The sequence below is a fragment of the Helianthus annuus genome, chromosome 10 (genome assembly GCF_002127325.2).
Source record: "Helianthus annuus cultivar XRQ/B chromosome 10, HanXRQr2.0-SUNRISE, whole genome shotgun sequence".
NCBI classification, from domain to species: Eukaryota; Viridiplantae; Streptophyta; class Magnoliopsida; order Asterales; family Asteraceae; genus Helianthus; species Helianthus annuus.
In genome coordinates this window covers 26,207,091-26,226,438 of record NC_035442.2, presented here as the reverse complement: position 1 = coordinate 26,226,438, position 19,348 = coordinate 26,207,091, and the positions used below count along the sequence as shown (strand labels likewise).

Below are 19,348 nucleotides of genomic sequence, written 5' to 3'. Positions count from 1 at the left end.
CCTCCTCATCATCATCATCATCATCATCATCATCATCATCATCATTGTGACAACCCGAGTTTTCAAGGTCTTTCCTTGACACGTTACTCGTTTCACACTATCTTTGCATAATTGTTTGTGTTGTAACTTGTGCATATTTGATGAATTTTTGAACTATTATGTTGTAGAGTTGTTTAGTAAATAATTTAGGAATTATTTAGGTTTGGTAACCTCTTGAATAAGGTTCTTCGTCGGCTTGTTCTTCGTCACCAAGAGTTCACGACGAACTATGTTCTTCATCATCTTTGAAGCGACGAACTATGTTCTTCGTCGAGGTGATGTTCGCTAAATAGGGCCCTCGGCCCATATCTCTTCGTGGCCCATGAGGAGCCGATAGTAATTACGATTGTGAAACCTTTCGTAACCGGCAAAAACATACATGTAAAACCCTAGCGTTTTTCCCTCCCTATTCCCTATGCGACGACAGCAAGCGGAGGTTTTTCGTTGGCTTTCAATCAACAACAAATTCATCATCTTGAAATCATCACATCATCGATATTATATACATCTTTTGGTGGCAGGCTTGTTTCACGTGAATCTTTGGAGGTGAAGGAAAAGTCAACACAATTCTCGGTGGAGGGGATTGGATATGCAGTCATCACATGCTTGTGGGATCTTGAGGTTTCTAGACATCATCATCATCACGGCAGTGGGGAGATACACACAAAACGTCAACATCAAGTGGAGTTTTTGAAGAAAACATAATCATCTCACATGGCCATTATCAACCATCATTAATTTTATTATATTAGTTCGATTAATGATGATTTGTTCAACCGCGTGTCCAGATTTTGTAGATCAATCAACCTTCATGGAGCGGCACCATCTTTCCTTCGTTCTAGCCGTATTGCACACTCATCACTCCTCGGTTAGTTACCACGCTTATATTCAGGATTTCTTGTATGATTAATTGTATGGTTTTTGTGCTAAATGGTATGATGAGGTGCCTGATTTCTTGTATGGATTATACTCATGAATCTGACTGTAAATTTCAATAGAAAGGCATAGGGGTTCACTCATGATCTAGTATGCATCGAATTCACATTGTTAGAACTATCAATATTTAGGGTTCATGCGCATTAGGGTGTGGTGGGTTGACGTTCATAAACCTGCTTTGAATGGTGGGATAGGATGTTAACTAAGATTAACGGTTACATGATGATGATTTTTATGATGTATCGTTTGAAGAACAAGTTGTAAATGATGATGATGATGATGATGATGATTTTGGTAAAGCCGATGATAAAATCGTTGTTATGAATTGGTTATGCTCGTGGTGTGTATTGGAATTGTCGTGAGTGATTATTACTAATGATTTGATGGTGATTAGGGTTGCCTATTCTTTTTAAAAGTGTTAATTGTGTAACTGGTCATCCAAAACTAATGGTGGGGAATAACTGATATCACACACTATCCATGGTCGCACATGCACTTGCATAAGTGTTTAAGAAACTGACTGTCATTGGTAACCACGTTAGGGCTTGGTTGACCAACTTGGAAAACGTGCGTTAATTTACCGAGCAAACCTAAGGTGAGTTCATTACTCTTAGGCATGCGTCCCGGTGGTTGGGACAATCATTGGGTATCCCGGAGAGGGATAGGTTTTTGGGTAAATCAACTGGGTATTCCGGAGAGGAATACGTCTTGCGTGTAAAACTGGTATGTTGGATAATACACTCGTCCTATCACTCTTAAGTCCCATCTTTTTGTGTTACTGGAGAGGTAACGAGTATTAGTTGGTAGCGCTACTTACGTTTGGCACCCTCACCCCGTACCAGAGAGGACGGGTGTGAACTAATGACCTAGTCATGACCAGTGCTTTGATAGGAGCACTGGGGAACGGGCAAAACATAAATCGGGAGTCGTATTGTATGCGAGGTATTATCAACATTGTAATCAATGAACGAAATTAAACACTTGGTAACTATCGTTTTCGTAAAACTATGAACTCACCAGCGTTATCTGATACACGTGTGTGCATGCTTGCAGGTTATAGGTACGTGTGGATGTGGAACTTGCTATCTGGGAAGATGGAGTGGTCATGGGTCAACTTGCATGGAAATCATGAGACACATTTAAAGGCTTTTACACACTTGGGTTATGAAACTTTTAATTAATGTTGTATGCTTCCGCTGAAATGTAAACAATGCTTTGTAACGAATCTTTTAATAAATGAAAGTTTTATTGAATTAATATTATGAGTTCAATGTGATTGGTGGCTAGATCCTGGTATGTTACACGCCTTGCGGAGTATCCCGCATGTGGCATTTTGGGGGTGTGACAATTTGGTATCAAAGCCACTGGTTATAGTGAACTTGGTTTTAAAACGGTTTTGTAAAACCAGACTATAACTGAACAGTTCTGAATACGAAAATACGACCATGACACTCAGCTCTAGATTGCAAGGTTTGTCTACCTCACCTGTTGCATACATTACATGACTAGTACACATTTGTTTATGACGTAACATACGAACACACAGTCGTCACTATAGCATGATGACATGAATTGTTTGCTTGCATTATGATGCGTTGATAGTGTGTCATAGTCCTTGAAATTTTGTGATCTTATTACTTTGACAACCTCCGTTTGACATCTGAATTTGAGGGACCATTTGACATGAGTTAGGAGGAACTGAGATGAGCATGCAAATCACAATATTATTGTGGGTGCACACATAATAATAATGTGGGGTGCATGTGAGTCCAGTGAGACTTAACAAGTGAAAAAGGGGTTCTGCTCTGTTGTTCGAACAGTGTGAAACGTAACAAACCTATAGGAGTCCTAACAGTGATTGCCTCCTACTTGAACGTGATCTTTTCACCCCTCTCTGAATCCTTTCAAATCTCGATGCTATCGAGTATCACCTGAACACTCATTTGAACGTTTAGCAAACTGTGTAGAATGTTAGGTGCTAGTACGAACGTCCCTGAGTTGGATGTCGCAGCATCGAATGATTGGTCGATACCTTTCTCACCCCACTTCATTGACTGGAACTCAATGTATTGACTTCTTAGATCCCGAAGTGCGATCACTTCTGCAATACTCTCGTAACATACCATGTATTACTCAATTAACTTGCTAGATCGATGGACACGAGGATGAGCGTAGTACTTTACCGGTCCCAGTATTTGGACGACCCTGATTACCGGCAACGAACACCAGCGAATTTACTTCAATCGAATCCTTAACACTAGTCAGTGACTTATGGGAGTGAACTCTTACAAATCAATCGGGGCATAAGCGATGACAAACGAATATAGTGCGGAATGTGTAGCTGCCAGCCAAGGGAGTAGCGCGTTAGGACATGGCATAACATGTGAAAAGATGAACTTGGTTGGTGAAAGATCGTAGGGATCCGTTTCAAGCAACGGCATTAAAGGCAACAGTCACGGCGATGTCAAGGTACTCGTAATCGTAGCCTACTGTATGGAAACAAAGGTGACTTCGACAAGGATTGACTGGTATTAAGTCAAAATATCAACAACCAAGGGAACGATGACAGTGTTGGGAATCCACGTGACCGTAACAGCACTGGTAGTGGTGCTTGTGGAAGGGCATATAGGATTGGCGTGAGCGACGCCATGTATGACAGCAACATGGTAGCTAGTATGAGTAGCTAATCGCTTCATCTCTGTCCTGTTTAACCCTGATGCATCTTGAATCCGAACCTGTGGTGGAATCGGCTGATGGCAAGACAATCGAAACCTCATAAGTTTATAGGAACGCAAACTCGACCTTGTGGGACAAGTGTTCGACATCGACCTTTCTTCTGCTATCCTTGATGGCTTCGATGCAATAGTTAGTGTGGATTGGATATCCAGAGATCGTGCAGATATACCTTGTGAGAAGAAAATTTTGCATATCCTTCTTCCTAGTGGAAAACCGTTATCTGTTCTAAAGCGTCAGAGCGGTGCAAAGGTTAGCACCATTTCAACTATGAAAGTCCAGATGTGTCTATGGAGGGATTACCCAACTATGGTAGCAATCATTACTAATGATAAGGCTAAGGAAAAGAGGATCGAGGATCCACCAGTTGTTCGTGATTACTCTCAGTGTGCTACCCGAGGAACTTTCAGGATTATTTCCACAATTGTTAGGTAGAATCTCGGTTTGATCTCACGCCAGGGGCAGTCCTGACTACTTGTACTTCTTACCGTCCTGCACCAGGAGGGTTGCAAGAACTGTTTAGCCAACTACAAGAACCGTTGGACAAGAGTTTTGTCGGACCTAGCTTTTCGCTTTGGGGAGCCCCAGTTATATCCGCGAGGATAAGCTTTTCGTTGGACATATGTACTGATTATCGAGAACTCCGCAAGATGTCAGTCGGAAACCATCATCCATTACCTCACACTGACGACTCTCCTGACCAGCCGCAAGGGTCAATCATCTACTCGGAAACCGACTTGAGGTCGGACAATCATCAGATGGAAGTCCAGGAGGAGGATGTTCCTGAGACGACATCCCAAATGCGGAGAAAGGAACACCATGAGCAGCACTCGTAGCTTATCATAGGGCTCCTAGGGGAGGGGCAACTCCACGCGAAGTTTATATAAGTGTGACTTCAGGGTGTAACACCCGTTCTTATAAATCAAGGTTTAACGTATATTTTGCGAAAATAATCATTTAATTAATGATTATATATATACATCGGAAATACGGGTTTGTTAAAAAAAACTTTTACAACTTAAGTGATAAACATAATGTGATTAATTCGCCGTTTAGAATTACGACAAAACAACGTTGCGGAAGCTTTGTTTAATGTGTGTTCGGTTCTTGCTCGATGCTCGATCTTCATCCGGGACTCTCGACATTCACCTGTGATCAAAACCAACTTAAATGTCAGTTTTGATAATTAATTAAACTAATACAACGGGGAAATTAGGAAAATCCAACATGGATATCTTAAATCCAAAACAAAAACTCATTTCTGACCTCCACCGTAACTTACGGTGGCACCGTAAGTTACGGTGGCCTCTGTGTTTCAATTATTCAACCGTACAACAGTAGGCATTTACCGTAACCAAATCATGTCCATCGTAACTTACGGTGGAACCGTAAGTTACGGTGACCCCTGCATCATTCCTTTCCTTTTTGCCGTTTTTGACACGAAAACTTTCGTATCTTTCAATCCGCTCGTCCGTTTAACCTACCGTTTCTTCCTACGTGTTTGTAATTTGATTCTCCATCATATGGAGTTAAAATCTAACATCCGGTTTAACAAAATTTCAGACTTTTAAGTATTTGGCTTATTACCCTTTTTGCCAACTTTTGACCCGTTCGTGATTTCATCATCAAACTTGTGTATTTGACCTTTATATCTCATATACTTCTTCAACTTAATGTTATCTACCAACTAGATTATAATCCCCGGTTTATTACACAAATTAAACCCGTTTTCGTTTGTATGCTTATTTTGACCCGTTAAGGGTATTTATGCACTAAGGTCCCATAACATCCCTTTTATACTCATCTTAAGGATTTAATCTACCAAAACACTTATTTCCAACAACGTTTAAAGGTCGTTTGCCCGGTTTACCCAACAAGGGTATTTTAGTCAACTTTAGCCCCTCATTTACGACGAAGGGCATTTGCTACTTATGTGACCCAAAAAAAATGTATGCTTAACCACAATCGTATTTATACGTACCTGGCTCGAGTCAACCTAGTGACCCGTTTCAACACCTTGCTTTTATTACCGATATTCTATGGCGACGCAATTATCCAAATTACTATTCGCTCCTGTTACACATAACTTGACCACCACATTAGTTGATTTTGTCAAATGACGTTATTCCCACCATTTGACCCGTTCGATCTATATAACCCAACATTTTCATATGTAACAAAAACATGGTTTTTAATTACAAATCACACATCCGAACCATTTCGGATTTTCTCACTAGATCCCTTTCTTTCTAAAGTCAATTTCCTATATTTTTAACCCATTCGGCTTATGCTATGGGTGTCCTTTGAAACTTATTTTACTTTAGTCAATACATGACTAGATTTCCATTTTTACCCATTTTCCATTACTAGTTACGCTATAAGGTAACTTTAAGAAAACTCTTAAACTATTAACCAATTCATGACTAGTTTACCATTTTGCCTTTTTTTCACCATAAATCATGGTTTAAAATGTTTCTATTCGTTCCAACCCAATTCGTTTCGTGTTGGAACCCATAATTCGAACCAAATCCTTTGTTGTATTTATCGCCTATAAAATAAACACGTATACTACAAGTAGGTGTAAGTTTCACTTACCTTGCATCCGAAACATGCTTTTACTTCTTATTTGCTTCGTTTGACCCGCTTCCTTTCCAAGCCTCCACCTAGCTTGTCAAGCGTCAAACTATCATCATAATTCGTAAGACGGTTAGTTTAGTCATTATTACATATGACTATTCCATCTTACAAACTCTATGTCGGAACTACTATCCGACTTCAATGTTGGTTTATTTGACTTTCGAAAATCAACTAACTTCAATCATATTACACGCACAATAAGTTCAATCAACATCACGTTTAGAACCCATATTATTCCGTATTACACGTAGTTAGTCGAGTTAGCCAATTACGCGTTTCATTCATAATTTCATTATGTCAACATTCATTCGGGCATTTTAACAAACACCTAATGTGCATAATATCACTTATTTACTAACTAGTTCATAACTAGTTATCTTTACCAAGATTTACATCAACATATTCAAGACTCTAAGTCTAGTGTTCATGAACTACATCAAGAACTTATATCATAACCTCAATATTCATCAATCTCACATTCTAATTTGAGTGTTCATCATCTTAACGTAAAACCCACTTAGCACATAATAGGGTAATTACCAAACCCCTAGTTTTGACGACAATTCATCAAATTTTCTGCTAGGGTTTGTTTCTAAACCAAGATATAATCACAATAACACTCATATATTCAACATTCATTCCAAAATTTCTACTAATTAAACTTTACCCAAAAAAATCAAACATCACCGAATCTGAAATTGCAACTTACCTAATGTTAGACAAGTGTAGGTGATCAAGATTTTTGATTCATGCAGCGATTACATGCCCAATTCACCCTTCAATTAATCAAATTAGATGAAATAAGGGTTTTGGGGTTCTCCCCCTCTCCTGGTCGCTCCCATCCACGCACACACTGATGTGTGTGTGTGTTTGATTTTTTTTTTTTTTTATAAAAGTCTAGTTTGGCCACTTATACATAATCAGCCCCTTAGTTTATCTTTTTAGACCATTTGCACATCAAACTAACTTCTTTCATTAAATTACAAGACCTATACTAAGTTATTTATTTCCTAGTTACTTTATCTTGTTCACAACCCGTTTTATTTTAAGTCCCGTTAAATCTCGGGCCTTTTTTATATACTTTGCTTTCTCATCCTTTTAAATCCTATAATTTACCGGGTAAGTTTTATCACTTACTGTATTTTACCCGTCGTGTAGTGTTAACGTGGTTTGATTACCAAACTCGTTTTCGGGGTGTTACAAGTCTACCCCCCTTAAAGAGGTTTCGTCCTCGAAACCTTTTCTCACATAATTCATTGAGTTTAAACTCAATGTATTTGAGCCGAGAATTCTTTTAAACATTACTTATACTTTTATCCAATTATTAGTATTACCAGAAAAGTATGGTAACATCTTTCTGGTTATTATTTGTCTACGTATCTCATACGACATAGTGCAACTCGGAATAACGTGATCTCGTTATTTCCACTAGTTTAGTTACTTAGCGATATTCATCACTTTCATATACTATCGAATTCTTTATGGGTCCGTTACTTTGACCCGTTTAAAAAGGTCTTTAGTGAAACCTTTCACTTTTAGCAACAATTTCTTTTTTTTTTTCAAATTCGTTTATTCGGTTCAGTTATACCGAATCCACCTCTTACAAGCAACCAACTTACTTAAATGACCTTAACCGGTCTCACTAACTAGACTTATTAGTCCAGTTGCTTGTTACCGCTCACTTGGTGATAATGTGATTCCACTTCACATTACATTTCTTGACCGTGATCGTGTCACATCATGTTTAATTTATATCAACCTTTCATTTTCGAAAATACCACTTTTTCGAATATATCGTCTTGCACCTATCGATGTTAAGACCCATACTCTTTGATATTTGTTATTTCCAAATTCGTCTTATAGTATTCATATTTGTTAAAACGTTGTTTCTTACTAAAACTGAATTTTAGTTTAACGTTTTTCCTTTTAACTATGTCAATTACTCATATTAAGGAAATTGACAACCCATAATTTATTCTTTTCCGTTCTCATTTTACGCGGGGAATCATGTCTAGTTCCCTTGCTTTACACTATTGACCCGTAAGTTCTTTCACTTAGCCTCATAGGCTATTTCTTTAAATATTTTTTTTTCTTTTTTTTTAAGGTGAGATATTAACAACTCGTTTCCTTCTCTTTATGACCCGAGGGTCTTTTTGGTCCCGTAGACCTTAACACTGTGTTTAATCCCATAGGTTATGATGATCCCGTAGATCATCTTTTATTCTTGTCTATATTCAAATGTATATATACATATATAGCTTCAAGGCATCTCTTATTATGTTTGGAATCGTTTATTTTCGCTCTTGAACCTCAATTGACCTTGACCGTAGTCTAAGGCTTCATTTGTTTACTTCCGGACTAATCCTCCGACTATATGACTTTTGACGTTATTTACGCGTCAGTTTGTTCTACGCTTACCGTTTCCCGGTTCATACTTATACTTCTATACAACCCATTACCCGGGTTCTTTTATCTTAACATTCTTAATGCCCATAACCCTTTACATAGGTTAGTTAACATCTCACACTTTTACTTATTCAGTCCGCACCTACTTATATTAGTAAGCGTCATCATTTATTTAATTCGTTTGACTTGTTCGTGTGAAATTTCATCACTGGTGAACGTCAAATTTCATTCTTTGTTCGACCCGTTCGACTTTTAACTAGCCGAACGAATTTTTTTTATCAAAATTTATGTTTGCGAAAATTCTTGTCATCTTTTAGTCATGACTCATATTCCGAGTCTTTTGACTTTCTATTTCGCGTTCCTGTTTCTCAGTCTACGTATGCGTTTAAATCCTTACCCACCAACCGGGTGTTTTACCGAAGTCGCTATTATTGCAACCCTCCTGGTATGCATTAAGACCTCGCTTCAATCTTACATTCAGACTTTGTCTTTAAGTTTGACGTTTTACAAAAATGACCCGTTAAGGGACATATTTTGCATTTTCCGGGTTCGAGTGTAAGTACACTCCCTCCCAATACTTGTCTAAATCATTTTACAAGCTTGCGTTTTCTGGGTTCGAGTGTAAGTACACTCCCTCCCAATACTTGTCTAAATCATTTTATATGCTTGCGTTTTCTGGGTTCGAGTGTAAGTACACTCCCTCCCAATACTTGTCTAAATCATTTTACAAGCTTGCGTTTTCTGGGTTCGAGTGTAAGTACACTCCCTCCCAATACTTGTCTAAGTCATTTTACATGCTTCTTTGTCCCTTCACTCGGGTTCATTATCCTGATGTAATACGCTTCCGTCACTCGGTTGTGCTTTTACATTATTGTCAAATATTTTGCTTATCCGATTCATTTGGGTACTTTTTAGTTAGTCCCATTCACTCCGCCCTTACTACATCGGATGTAAATGTGTCCGCCATAAGAAGTTCATGGTTTCATATGCCACTACTTACTTGGCAAGAGTAAGCGATTAACACATGACACACATGACCTTTTTATAGTTTTCACATCACGCCCTATGTAAGTAACGCCTCTATTTGTTTCTCTTGGAAACAATATCCCGAATACTTTCTCTATTCGGATTTTTCCAAGTTTTCAATCTACATATGCAACTTTCAATTTCTACTTATTTGTTGCATACTACTATTTGTGCGATTATTTAAAATGTGCACCTGGTAATGTTTTCCCCAACGGGCGTTCCTTGCCATTAAACTTGTTCGCGGTCGTTACGCGATTTAGTCCTCGGTGAGCATGCCCCTCTCGTCATACTTCGGACCGTTCCTCTATCATATCCTTAATTTGTTCAACTCTTGTCATCTTTAAATGCAAGTGTCCTTCAATCAAGATATTCACAAAAGTTAGTAATATCAACTTCAATAATCGCCTGTATTATAATACAAGGCTTTTTCTACTATACGCGTCAACGCGCGTATTTTTGTCAACTATATCAATCATTCAATTGGGGTAACGTGTATTACACGGTAACCCTATGTGTTGTCTACAACACTTTAATACGCTAGACCATTAGCATACATGCACTTACCGGATTTGCGATCAAGCCTCGAACCGAACACTATTCTTTGTCAAGAGCATAAGGTTTAAGTCCAAGCATCGTTCCTCCCCACCATACTCGAATCTCTTAAACCAAGGCTCTGATACCAACTTGTAACACCCGTTCTTATAAATCAAGGTTTAACGTATATTTTGCGAAAATAATCATTTAATTAATGATTATATATATACATCGGAAATACGGGTTTGTTAAAAAAAACTTTTACAACTTAAGTGATATACATAATGTGATTAATTCGCCGTTTAGAATTACGACAAAACAACGTTGCGGAAGCTTTGTTTAATGTGTGTTCGGTTCTTGCTCGATGCTCGATCTTCATCCGGGACTCTCGACATTCACCTGTGATCAAAACCAACTTAAATGTCAGTTTTGATAATTAATTAAACTAATACAACGGGGAAATTAGGAAAATCCAACATGGATATCTTAAATCCAAAACAAAAACTCATTTCTGACCTCCACCGTAACTTACGGTGGCACCGTAAGTTACGGTGGCCTCTGTGTTTCAATTATTCAACCGTACAACAGTAGGCATTTACCGTAACCAAATCATGTCCATCGTAACTTACGGTGGAACCGTAAGTTACGGTGACCCCTGCATCATTCCTTTCCTTTTTACCGTTTTTGACACGAAAACTTTCGTATCTTTCATTCCGCTCGTCCGTTTAACCTACCGTTTCTTCCTACGTGTTTGTAATTTGATTCTCCATCATATGGAGTTAAAATCTAACATCCGGTTTAACAAAATTTCAGACTTTTAAGTATTTGGCTTATTACCCTTTTTGCCAACTTTTGACCCGTTCGTGATTTCATCATCAAACTTGTGTATTTGACCTTTATATCTCATATACTTCTTCAACTTAATGTTATCTACCAACTAGATTATAATCCCCGGTTTATTACACAAATTAAACCCGTTTTCGTTTGTATGCTTATTTTGACCCGTTAAGGGTATTTATGCACTAAGGTCCCATAACATCCCTTTTATACTCATCTTAAGGATTTAATCTACCAAAACACTTATTTCCAACAACCTTTAAAGGTCGTTTGCCCGGTTTACCCAACAAGGGTATTTTAGTCAACTTTAGCCCCTCATTTACGACGAAGGGCATTTGCTACTTATGTGACCCAAAAAAAAATGTATGTTTAACCATAATCGTATTTATACGTACCTGGCTCGAGTCAACCTAGTGACCGGTTTCAACACCTTGCTTTTATTACCGATTGTCACGACCCTCGACCCCATCTGGCCGGAATCGGGAGCCGCGAGCAGTCAGTGGTACCGGTGATTATTTTTGAAAATATTGCAGCGGAAATTTCATCAGGACCGTGAGTTAGGAAAAATATCAGAGTTTATAAACACCGGATTTTATTTAAATAGATGGAATAAATTCCATTGTTACAAAGGTAGCTTTTAATAAAAACAATATTTCTTAATTTGATTTAATTAATAAAATAAGCCACTTCTTGAAGTCCTTCAGTGTCGGATCCAATCCTTACTCCAATCTATTGTAATTACCTGAAACGCGTTTTAAAAAGGTTTTGTCAGCGGGAAATACTGAGTGAATCATTGATTTTACTGAAAACGACACATTTGTTATAATTCACAGTATTAAGAGTTTTTACATATGTTTATTATCAACCAACTACCCACAGTACTTGTCACTCGACCGGATCTGTGACTGTGGTCATATCACCATTGGCTGCCCCAATGAATGACGTATATCACTTAATTTTAGGTTCGCCCACCTAAAGTGATAAAAACAGTAGTAATGTGCACAATACCCCACATACTGGCTGTAATTTGGTGATTACATCAACTTAATCACTGTAATTATAATTCTGAAAATAATTTGGAGTATTGTAAAACAGTTGATAAAAAAGAGAATGACTCACAAATCAGCATGCAGGATTGAGTTAACCAACTTCTTGATTCTACTTCTTCCGATAATTAAGCATGCACTTTATTATTCTGGATCTTCTGATGATTTAATAGTTTGTTTGATTGTAAGGGTGTGGTTGGGAGTATTTTTGGTAGTTAAATACATAGTTTAACAGAATGGAATACGTATTGGTGTAAAACCCAAATCAAACCTTAACGGTAGTCAGGAGATTCGAACCTTAACGAATTTCACAAAAACCGGGTTAATGATCAATATAGCTTTTACGATAACTCACGAGATCAAATTCTCACAACGAACGACAAAGTGCGATACTTAAACATTCATCGAATTAACGACGAACAACAAAGTATAACCCTAATGTGGGCGGCACTTAAAAATCCATTGGATATATTGATCGGTCGGAAAATGAATCGTAATAGCGATTGAATGATTATTGGTTAGAACACCAACGTATAGAGAGAAGAAGAAAGAAATGAGCAAAGAAAAATGAATCCTAAGCTTCCTATTTATAGGTAGGAAATAGGAAATTTCTAGGAAGTTTCCCTTGTATTTCTAGGAAGTTTCCTATAGCTTTTCTAGGAAGTTACTTATACATCTTCAAGGAAGCTTCCTATCCACAGATATCTATCCTCTTACACCTTCCTAGCACCTTCCTTCGGTATTATCTATTATATTTTTTGTATATATATTTCTATTTAGGTGATTAGTAGATCTTACTTAGCTTAATTAATCTTGCTTAACTCAATTAATCGTACTTAACTTAATTAATCTAATTTAGCTTAATTAATCTTGATTAATTAATCATACTTAACTTAATTAATAGATAATTAATCTACTCAGCTAACTTAGTTGCTAAGTTTATTTAACTATTAAGTTTACTTAGCTATTAAGCATTCTAGCAGCTCCCTTCTTACGAGTTCTAATTTCTAGATACAAGGGAACCCGTATTATTGTATTAACTCAATTCAACTTTAACGATAATCACGAGATAAAACCCTCACAACGATTTACAAGTGCAATACTTAAAAATTCAGCGGATTCACAACGAAAGACAGAGTATAACCCGAGTTCGGACAGCACTCAAACATTCAAGTCGAAATCACGATGAATAACAAAGTATAACTCAATTTGAGCAGCACTCAGACAATCGTTGGATAGTTATAATCGATCGGATAAAGTACGTACCAGTGATTAGAGTTATTACCCTAATAACGGGCAGAGTTTAGGTATTTAGAGGGTAAAATTCCGAGCTATTATTTACAAAAATAAAAGCTGACGGAAATAAAAGAATTGAACAGCGATTGAGTTAATACCCTGATTGCGGCAGCGTTTCGAGGTGTGTGTTTGAGTAGTAGAAGAAGTATAACTCGACGTCAATTTGGAATTTGATCGTCGTTTTTGTGCCCAGAAGCAAGTCCCGAAGCCTGCTATTTATACACGAATTTGCTCCTGCTTACGGACCGTAAGCCATATCCCTTACGGTCCGAAGGGACACCTATTTTTCATAAGTCGGCCACGGTTGGGACTAGGCCTGCTGAGTCAACAGTTTTGGCAAATAGAATTCAAACAATGATTTATTAAGATAATCGTAAACTAGGTTTTGCCCCCTTTAGTTTTAGGGGCCCTGATCCTGATTCCGATTGTTCTGGAAATTTTAGGGTTTGTGCACAATCACTTGGGTGTCTCAATTAGGGTTTCCTTATTGGATAGTTATCATACTAAGTATTAATTTTAGTGAGAGTTGTTACACCTTCAGTGTCGGATCCAATCCTTACTCCAATCTATTGTAATTACCTGAAACGCGTGTTAAAAAGGTTTTGTCAGCAGGAAATACTGAGTGAATCATTCATTTTACTGAAAACGACACATTTGTTATAATTCACAGTATTAAGAGTTTTTACATATGTTTATTATCAACCAACTACCCACAGTACTTGTCACTGGACCAGATCTGTGACTGTGGTCATATCACCATTGGCTGCCCCAATGAATGACGTATATCACTTAATTTTATGTTCGCCCACCTAATGTGATTAAAACTGTAGTAATGTGCACAATACCCCACATACTGGCTGTAATTTGGTGATTACATAAACTTAATCACTGTAATTATAACTCTGAAAAATGATTTGGAGTATTGTAAAACAGTTGATAAAAAGAGAATGACTCACAAATCAGCATGCAGGATTGAGTTAACAAACTTCTTGATTCTACTTCTTCCGATAATTAAGCATGCACTTTATTATTCTGGATCTTCTGATGATTTAATAGTTTGTTTGATTGTAAGGGTGTAGTTGGGAGTATTCTTGATAGTTAAATACATAGTTTAACAGAATGGCATACGTATTTGTGTAAAACCCAAATCAAACCTTAACGGTAGTCACGAGATTCGAACCTTAACGAATTCCACAAAGTATAGTCTTATAAACTGGGTTAGTGATCAATACAGCTTTTACGATATCTCACGAGATCAAATTCTCACAACGAACGACAAAGTGTGATACTTAAACATTCATCGAATTAACGACGAACGACAAAGTATAACCCTAATGTGGGCGGCACTTAAACATCCATTGGATATATTGATCGGTCGGAAAATGAATCGTAATAGCGATTGAATGATTATTGGTCAGAACACCAACGTATAGAGAGAAGAAGAAAGAAATGAGCAAAGAAAAATGAATCCTAAGCTTCCTATTTATAGGTAGATTTATTCCTTAGCTAGAAAGTTTCCTTAACCATTAAGTTTCCTTAACTATTAAGTTTCCTTAACTATTAAGTTTCCTTAACTATTAAGTTTCCTTAACTATTAAGTTTCCTTAATTATTAAGTTTCCTTAACTATTAAGTTTGCTTATCCATTTAACTAAATAACTTACTTAGCTTAATTAATCTTGCTTAGCTTAATTAATATGGATTAATTGATTAATTAATCATACTAAACTTAATTAACAAATTAATTAATCTACTCAGTTAACTTAACTGCTAAGTTTGATATACTAGTTTAACAGCTTACTGATTATGAGTTCTAATTTCTAGACACAAGAACTCGTATTAGTGTATTAACTCAATTCAACTTTAACGATAATCATGAGATAAAACCTTCACAACGATTTATAAGTGCAATACTTAACAATTCAGCGGATTCACAACGAATGACAGAGTATAGCCCGAGTTCGGACAGTACTCAAACATTCAAGTCGAAATCACGATGAATAACAAAGTATAACTCAATTTGAGCAACACTTAGACAATCGTTGGATAGTTATAATCGATCGGATAAAGTATCGTACCAGTGATTAGAGTTATTACCCTAATAGCGAGCAGAGTAAAATCCCGAGCTATTATTTACAAAAATAAAAGCTGACGGAAAGAAAAGAATTGAACAGTGATCGAGTTAATACCCTGATTGCGGCAGCACTTCGTGGTGTGTGTGTCTTGGACTGTGTTTAGTATAACTCGACGTACAAGAGGAATTTGGCCGTCATTTTAACAACAGAAAGTATGAGCCTAGGTCGGCTATTTATACACGAAATTGGACACGCTTACGGACCGTAAGCCTAACCCTTTACGATCCGTAAAGGGTTGGAACCGACTATAGGGTTGCCACGCATGGGACTAGCTATGCTGAATCAACAGATTCGACCAATCAGATTTAGGCAACGCGTTTTTAGGATAATCGTCCACTAGGTTTAACCCCCCCTTGAGTTTTAGGGGCCCTGATCCTGATTCCGATCATTCCGGAAATTTTAGGGTTTGTGCAGAATCACTTGGGTGTCTCAATTATGGTTTTCTTTTTATACAATTAACATAATAAGTATTAATTTTAGCGAGAGTCGTTACATCCTCCCCTCCTTAATAAAAATCTCGTCCTCGAGATTTGGACTATGATATTTTCTTTATGTTTCTTCTTTTAATTACGAGAAATAATGTATCGTGGAATGAAATCAAAAGATATTTTGAGGGGTATGAAAATTTAAATTTAAAAATGATTTATAGAAACAATTGGATTCAATATTCGAAATGAACTTACTTTGATCAATTGAGGGAGATTCTGACTTGATAAATATCTATTTGTGAATGGGAGTATGGAAAATGATTTGTTAATGATTATCCGAAAATCAATATCGTTTACTTAAAGGGTACTGGACAATAGAATTTAGTGTATCGTAATCTGAGTATATAATTGTACCAAGAAAATGACAAATCAAACGAATGGCGTATGAATAGGGTTTAGCACAGGCTACAATCTATTCGGACGCTACAAAGTGTTTGAAATGATTGAAAGAATTCAATGATGACCGAATAAATTTACCGTTTTTCGAAATTGAGAGTTTCAAGGAAGCGAATTTGGATATTTCAAAAGATGAGACATTCCGATGAAATGATATAGTTTCCAAGGTGATTATGTTTAGGCCAAAAGATATATGGTCTATAGAGTTTTAGAATGAATGTGAAGATCTTTTTGGAATTAGTAAAAATTTTTGTCAGAAGAAAACTTACCTTGATTGGTACCTAAGGAAGACTTAAGATTGAACGGTTCAAAATGAAATGAAAACATGAAAATGTTTTGTCAGATATTGAATTATGATATAAGAAAATCAATGTGCTGAGATGGGTAATTTGTAAGAATACACGAAAAGACAATAAAGTTAGTGTATTATTATTTAGAGTTCCAAGTTGTTTTGGCATGACTAACCATTATGGTATATTTTTAAAGCAAATGTAATATATATTATTTGTTTCACATTTTTACTATATGTAAATGGTTACCACTTTCAAAGAAATTTTTATTTTAGTATTTTACTATACTATGTAAAATAACTTATATTTACTATGTAATATGTATTACAAAATACCACAATGAAGTTATTATATTACAAAATCTTTAGTATTATTATTTTGTAAAAGAAATTACTATTTGTTTATAACGTTAAATGAAAGTTGTAAATAAAGGTGTAAAAATATTTATTGTACAAAAGTATTTGTGAAATATTTTGCAAATATATCTATAATACTTAATGGGTTGATTCAATGTGATTACTTATTTTCATTTTGAAATCATATAACGTTGTGAATGTATTTACAAATGTTGTAAATAAGTGAAAACGGGGACTATTCTTTATATATTACAATGTTCTCCTAACCCAATGTAGTTGATGACTTCTATATTATTATTATATGGTTATTTCCTTTGTCAGTTGTCAGAGTGTTATGGTACATAGTTACCACAAAACATGTGATACATAATTTATATAATTTTATTCGTCCCTCTAACTCTTGTATGGTGTTATGAAAATATGTTTTTCTTTACAGTATATATATATGTATATATTTTTATATATATTTAAAATTCATTAAATAAGTTTGATGACTTAATTTATATATATTAAATAGTTATTATCATTGTTGGATATTGGTTAGTACTGCCTTGTTTAAGCATAGGTGATCAGTCCATGCCTAACTAAGGCTATGCTATCCAATACCTGTCTTGATAATACCCTTAACACCTAAAATAATATTAATACCTACTATTATTAATATTTTATTACAAATATTTACTAAAAATAAATAATTTAAACGAGATTAGCGAAATTTCAAATGTTGTGAAAAATGTCACCACAAGGTGATCGTAATCAAAGAAATGATTTGATGAATTCGAAGACTAAATAAGCATGTTATGGTTCAAGAGAATTGAAGTGCTTGTCGGGACTATTTTGAATATGATGGCTTCGATCCATCATATGGGACTTTGAATTGAATACGTAATGCGAGCAAGTTCAAACAATTGAACTTGGTGTAAACAAAACGAGTTGATGTATTAATAAGAAATTTTGGATATGGTTATAACAAAAACCATGTATGCTAAAGGAAATTGAGTTTTTCAAGAAACTTATTGACTCGATATCAAAGAGTCAACGTTTTGCAATAAACGTGGTTTATAAATGCAAAGATCAAGTATATTGACACGATATTTGAACTTTTGATAAAAATAACAAATTGGAATGAAGCCCTCCAGTGGTCTTCATAAATCAAATGAACCACATGCGCAACAAGCAGTGCATGTGTAAAGTGTGGATTTACCAAGAAATGAAATAGATCAATATTTGCTACTATGAAAGAAATCCTCATGGTATGATGACTATTAGAGGAAGTAGAAACACGAAAGTCAACTCTTTATAGGCAGAAGTCAGAATTGCGACGAAAGAAATATAAGAACTTCTTATCTGGAATTTCGTGTGATAACTATTTGTTAAATGACATTATCAGAGATTGTCGAATGAAGCGAAATGAAATAGGGGATTTGCAAAATATATGACTTCTTTTGTAGTGCTAATAATTATGACTCAGGTTAGACAATGCACCAATGTTTGTGAAATATTGTTCCAACGTACCTCAGCGAGATTTTTATCGTTTGTAAGATCATGTGGCAAAGTGCCGCTTTTTGATTAGGAGTTCTTTTACTGACGGAATTTTAGTATTGGTATCATCGTGCCCAAATTTATATTTTTCAAAGGTCTTGCCTTGGAAATTGTATGTGATATACTTTGATGTCTTGCGGATGTGAAATTTTAGGTTTCGTGTGTTTTCTGGTGCATTAGCACATCTTTAGATGTTTCTTACTTGCGTTAAAGTTTATGGTAGTGTATTGGAAATTCTTATATTTTTGATGGTGTTCCAACTTATAGAATTTCCATTTATTATTATCGCATGAGTTACGAGACAGATGATCAAACGAAATAATGTTTGATATCGGAATTAAAGATATATGCAAGAGAATTCTGATAAAGAAATCTAGAATTATTATTGACACATATGCTTGTGTTTTATTCTTAATTATCAATTGTTAAGGTTTTTGGAATTTCTTATACATATCTATATAATCACATATTTCACATGCTGTAATATACATACCTTTTATAAGGTCAATGTATTTATCAGATTCATATTTCCAAAAACCAGTCAGTTATTTGGTCATGATACTATTTAGGGAAATCTTGTTACTGTTTTGACATACCATTTATCCCGTCTTATCCGGTTCGCGCCGGAGCGGTAATTTCAGTATATCCGGAC

The 19,348-nt window shown here is 35.9% G+C and overlaps 1 long non-coding RNA gene across 1 annotated transcript; it reads right to left on the bottom strand.

Moving 5' to 3' along the window:
- Positions 1–4,716: 4,716 nt before the first annotated feature.
- On the bottom strand, positions 4,717–6,336 carry LOC110881006. Its single transcript, XR_002559557.1, has 3 exons — positions 6,304–6,336; positions 5,690–5,781; positions 4,717–4,857 (listed from the first exon to the last, which is right to left on the bottom strand). It is a non-coding gene; the product is annotated as an uncharacterized LOC110881006 (long non-coding RNA).
- Between the last annotated feature and the right edge of the window lie 13,012 nt (positions 6,337–19,348).